The sequence below is a fragment of the Alosa sapidissima genome, chromosome 2, assembly GCF_018492685.1.
Source record: "Alosa sapidissima isolate fAloSap1 chromosome 2, fAloSap1.pri, whole genome shotgun sequence".
NCBI lineage: Eukaryota > Metazoa > Chordata > Actinopteri > Clupeiformes > Clupeidae > Alosa > Alosa sapidissima.
This window is the reverse complement of record NC_055958.1, coordinates 17,479,746-17,485,590: the sequence shown is the minus strand read 5'-3', so window position 1 is coordinate 17,485,590 and position 5,845 is coordinate 17,479,746. Positions and strand designations below refer to the sequence as shown.

Here is a 5,845-nt window from a genome sequence, read left to right as displayed (position 1 = left end):
AAGTCCTACTAGGCATAGTGCCGTTCTAGATGAATCATATAAAAATACAAATGCAGTTAATAAACCACAACACTTGTGGTCACCTATTTGGGTGCGCCACAATAACATAACATAGATAGCTGATGGAGAGAGGGAGAGAGTAGATATATAAATAAATAGATAAAATGGTTTACTACTGTGTTTGTGCCGGGTGCAAGAACTCCAGCAAAACTGGACTTAGGGTCCATTACTTCCCCAAGGACAAAGGGATCTTCCGAAGCTAGGTGCAATTTGTCAAGGTTAGGTGGGCAGATTTTTCAGCTAGCTCTGTCACCGCCTTCTCGAGAATATGCAGCGCGCATTTCAAGGAGGAGGATTACCAGTCAGGGGATTATATATATACATACACACACACACACACACAGGAATTCTCAATCTCAACTCAAACACCAGGTGAGCTGATGATTGATGGGGTGCTACTGGCTCATCAGGGATGCACATTCAAATGTTCACACTCTAAAAAATGCTGGGTTATTTTCTCAACCCAAACGCTGAGTTGAAACTGTTGGGTCATTATGTGGGGTTGTTTTTACTCATGTTGGGTGATTTTCTGTAACCCAGCTTGTTGGGTTGATTTTAGGACAGGGCCCCTCCTCTCCCCCACCTGACGTGAGCACACTACCCAGCACCAGGGTAACTTTAACACAGCTGCATAGTTATTTGAGAGTTCGGGGGAAATCGTTATTCTTTCAACCGTCCATGCAGTCCAGAAGCTGTCAACATGCAGTGGAAATCAGGCCATTTTGGAAGGTATGTATCTGCTTTTAACTTTTTTTATTATTATTATTCAGACGGATTTTAAAAGTCCACCCAGAGATACCCTTCGTGATATGAATGGATATTCTGCCTGCCAATGTCATTCAAGCCAGCTAACGTTAGCTAACATTAACTTACAATTACTGCTCATGTTAATGTTAAATCTACACAAAGACAGACTCTTAAAAACATAGTTCTGTGTTCACTGGGTATGAACTGCTGAACAGAAACAAAACAAACTTTTACAACGAACTAAAATTAGCATAGTTCTACCAACAGCTGGCTAGGTTAAAGTTAGCAGACGGTTGGTATGCTAACGTTAATTAAATGCTTCGTGGTAGTGCAGCGTGTGTGTCAGCTACAGTAATATACAGTCGAAGTAGTCTCTTCACACGTACGGTAATCATCATGCCAAACAACATTTTAATTCCTTCAGGGTAGCTTCATATTATAGCCATGTAACGTACTGGGCATGGGCGTAGATTTAGGGTGGGACGCTAAGGACTAGTCCTAATCAAAATTTTAAGATGACAAAATTGTCCCCACCAATATTTTAGCGAACTTATTTGTACTGCTGATCATTCCGACAGCCAGCACGACAATACAAGAAACTTCAGGGTTATCTGACACGCAGGCTACACGCATGGAGAATGCCAATGCACAGGCTACTTTGGCAGTCAAGCGAGCAGGTGTGTCAAGACAACGGTAAGTTACCAGGGCTGTCTGCCAATACATACCCCATAAAAGGCCAAAGTAAAACATTTTGATATTCCCTTTGCCCTTCAGCATGTACATGTTTGCCCCTTTTTGTGGTTTGTAGATCAGCTATGCCACCCAAGAAGAAAGGGGACATACAAAGCTTTTTCATTATGCATTCATTTCATTTCATTAAGTAGGCAAACTAGCCATAGCCTACAAACTGGCGACTAGTAACCAGGCTTTCAAATTCGGATTTTAGCCTACTGTGTAAAATAACATTAGCTGTTAGGATTACCCAGGATATTGTCACAGCTAAACCTAGCTTCTGCAATCTTTCAACCAAAGTTAGGAGTCATGCTGAATATGGGTGTGCCGTACGGAGAGTCGCATAGGCTATATCACAGAAAAGAAGCCACTAGGCTGCCAATCTTGCAGTGTATTTGTGAATGTAGCCTGCACAATGCAAAGAAATAAAAGATAAACTAAGTGCATTTCCATAGAAATTAAAAAAAACATTGCGAGACACCAGATATTTCTTCTATGATCTCATCCCATAAAGCTTTTCTTTGACTTGTTAGTTTTTTGAACATTTATTTTATCTAATGACATAGCAAACATGATTAATTGAATCCACATATCCTTGCACTTGCGAAAACTATTTTTCACTAGCCTAAAACAATGAGGTCGCAAAAACAATGACTTCAGACTTGACTTGCGACTCCACTCAAAAGACTTGACTCGGACGCTTCGAGACTCCTGAACAAGCTGTATTTCATGCAATTATTGCTTTTTTTAATCTAAATGTATTCATGTATTTCTATTTTATTGCAACATACAGTATACTTTGGAAAACGTATAACGAGCGGCATGGCCCCTTTGCCATAATGTGCAACATAACGCATGTGCGCACACTCACAGATAAAAAATGCATTGACCATGGCGACAAGAAGTCCTCCCGGAGTGCCTTTTATCATTACTTTCGGTTACAATAACTTCGTGCACAGAGGAAATAAGCGAACAGCTACATGCAAGGTGTGTGGCTACAACGTCTGATTTCATCAGGCATCTCCAAACGCACCCATATAGGTCAGTCACTTAGGCCTAGCATATATCGTCACAGGTGACAAGCTAATCATCGCAAAGTGTTGTGCTAATGCTGGGAACAGGCAGGGATGGGCAAAAATACATCAGAATGTATTTCAAAATAAAATACCTAATAGGCCTACCCTCATTTTTAATGTATCGAAATAAAATACTGTATTTTTGTATTTAGAAAATACTCAAAATACTGTTTTCAAGGAAGTATGAAAGCACTGCAAAAAAGCTTTTTTTTATCCCAAACATTGAGCCTATAAACTATACAGTAAAAAACAATACAATTTGGTCCCCTTCATGCCATTTTGGATATACCGTATGCAAGTTCATGTAGTGTGATCAGAATTAAGGATAATTCAAGAATTTCCATTTTCATTTACTAATTCCATAATTTTACATCTAGCTGATGCTTATCCAAAACGACTGACAGAGCTTTCAATTCGGCAGCCGTGGCCTACTGGTTAGCGCTTCGGACTTGTAACCGGAGGGTTGCCGATTCGAACCCCGACCCCTCATTGCTACTCGAGCGCTGCTGTGTGCTGAGTGTTTCACTAATTCACGGATTGGGATAAATGCAGAGATTATATTTTCTTAAATGCAGAGATTAAAATATACTTATACTTACAATTAACCACATTATAATCAATAGGCCAAAATCATAATTGTGTATCTGTGCCGAATTTCGTAATTCAAGTCCAGTGTAGAACTGAATAAGAAAATCATAAGGCTGTATATCTTGAACTTCCAGGATGTGAGAAACTTGACTTGCCTTAATATCTCCAACCTCAAGTATGCAGCTAATAAGGAAATAGAATTGTTATTTAATTAAACATGGTGAACTTCTCCCCACTGTGCAATGCAGAAAAGGATGCTACAAGGAAGGGAATTCAAACACACTCAACACCTTACCATCTATTGATGTCATTGTGGTTCATTGAGATATCTGACATTTTTTCTGTTAATTGGCTTGGATACAAAAGGACATTGTTGCCTTTGTCGGTTGGCAACAATGTCCTTTTGTATCCAAGCCAATTAACTTGCACAGGTAACCTTGCTCATCTTTACTTGCGTACGACTTCACACCAGTGCTTCAGGACAGCCGTGGCCTACTGGTTAGCGCTTCGGACTTGTGACCGGCGGGTTGCCGGTTCAAACCCCGATCAGTAGGCACGGCTGAAGTGCCCTTGAGCAAGTCACCTAACCCCTCACTGCTCCCTGAGCGCCGCTGTTGTTGCAGGCAGCTCACTGCGCCGTGATTAGTGGGTACCTCACTGTGTGTTCACTGTGTGCTGAATGTGTTTCACTAATTCACAGATTGGGATAAATGCAGAGACCAAATTTCCCTCACGGGATCAAAAGAGTATTTATACTTACGCTTATACTTCAGACCAGAGCTGATGCTTCAGCAAAGGCCGTCACTGAAAAGCTGTGAATGTCGTTGAACACAGCTGTTCTCACATTAGCTGATTGCGATAAACATTAACCATTGTTGCCTAATTACCAATTATTCATTACACCTGTGTGTAGTATCTACTTTTTTTAGTGTTTTTCACATATAGTATTTTGCAGTATTTTTAAAATACAAAAATACACACCAATAAAGTATTTTGATACAAAATACAGAGCCATTTCCTTCAACCCAATAAAATAAAAATGACAAAATACTATTTTGTATTTGAAATACATATTACATATTTCAGAAATCTTGACATGTCTAAGTTTTGGGTTGCAATATACAGGTAGTGGGCTCTCTGTTAATTTTAATGAGTAGGCCTAAGCCTAAAGTTACAGCATTTCTATCACAATTGACCAGACTTTGACCTTTGGTCTGCTTTTAACAAAATTCTGGCTATGATTGTTCCTTGTATTGCATCATGAGCCATCACTGTGCCTATTGCATTCTACTGTTGTTAGCCTTAAGCCCAGCTCAGTCATTATGTTATACCACATCGCCCTCCATTAGAAGTGCAATGAGCTGCCTTGAGCATAATAAACTGCATTTAGAATTCCAGATTCATATTTCTAGATATTTTGGTGAAAGTAACTCAAAAGTAATACAATAGTAGTGTAATGCCTTACAATTCAGATACATATTATAATGTAACAAATTACTTTGAAATGACAGTAATGAGTAATACATAATACGATTTTGAAGTAACTTGCCCAACACTGATGACAACCATCACTTTCTATGTATGTCTGTGTTTGTGTGTGTGTGTGTGTGTGTGTGTGTGTGTGTGTGGAAGGAAATTGAGATTCTTCACTTAGTATTGGTATTGAAACACTAATGTTGGTATTGTGACAACAGGAGTTGGGGATGTGTCCCCACCAAAGCTGAGACCAAACCTACGCCCTTGTTATTGGGTGGTTTTTGGTGGTAACATTAACGTTACAGACAACTTGAATTTAACTAACTGAATGTGTTAACATGAGCTAGCTAACGGTAGAACTATCACTGCCACTAACATTAATATTACTGAACGTATGTTTGTCAGTCTGCTGTTAAACAACTCCATGAGGTGGTCATGGTTTCCGAGTGTGTTGTGCTAATATTTTGTCTCCGGATTTGTAATGTTTGTCAACATCATTCACTGATAATGGTTCGTGAAAGTCTTGATATAAAGTTCTGTCAATAGCAGTGATTAATTCACTCTTTTTCTTTCTTTGATTGACAGGGCTGGCCCCCAAATGGACCGTGGAATCTAGCTGTCTTCATGGAAGTGACTTATCACATGCTGATGCTGCTTTTAGAGTAGGCTATCCGTTCAAAAATAAAGTAAACTGTGAAATAAATAATGATGTCGAACTGTTTTATTTCATTGCATGGCTATTTGTTGCCCATTTTCTCTCAATGCAACCCAAATACTGGGTTTAGAAAACCCGACAACTGGTAATTTTAACTAGCAGTTCTGTTGATATAACCCAGTGGTTTGGGTTGAATACCCAATATACTGTGTGAATTTTACTCAACATTTATATAGTTATAACCCAGCACATTGGTTACCGTTACCCAGTCTATGTGCCAATTTAACTAACGTTGTGTTGATATAACCCAGCGTTTTGGGTTAGAATCATACCCAATCTGCTGGGTTTAATAATGTACCCAGACCATTGGGTTAGGATAACTCAATGTGGTGTTGGTCCAATAGTTACCAGTGGCTGGGTTATATTTGGGTTATTTTTAACCCAACATTTGCATGGACATTGAAAATCATGGTTGTTCTTCACTCACTTGTGTATGTTCATAGACAGTGGG

At 39.3% G+C, this 5,845-nt stretch overlaps 1 long non-coding RNA gene across 1 annotated transcript; it reads left to right on the top strand.

Moving 5' to 3' along the window:
- Positions 1–632: 632 nt before the first annotated feature.
- Positions 633–5,382, top strand: LOC121704017. The gene is made up of 2 exons (XR_006030208.1): positions 633–789; positions 5,265–5,382. It is a non-coding gene; the product is annotated as an uncharacterized LOC121704017 (long non-coding RNA).
- Positions 5,383–5,845: the final 463 nt, after the last annotated feature.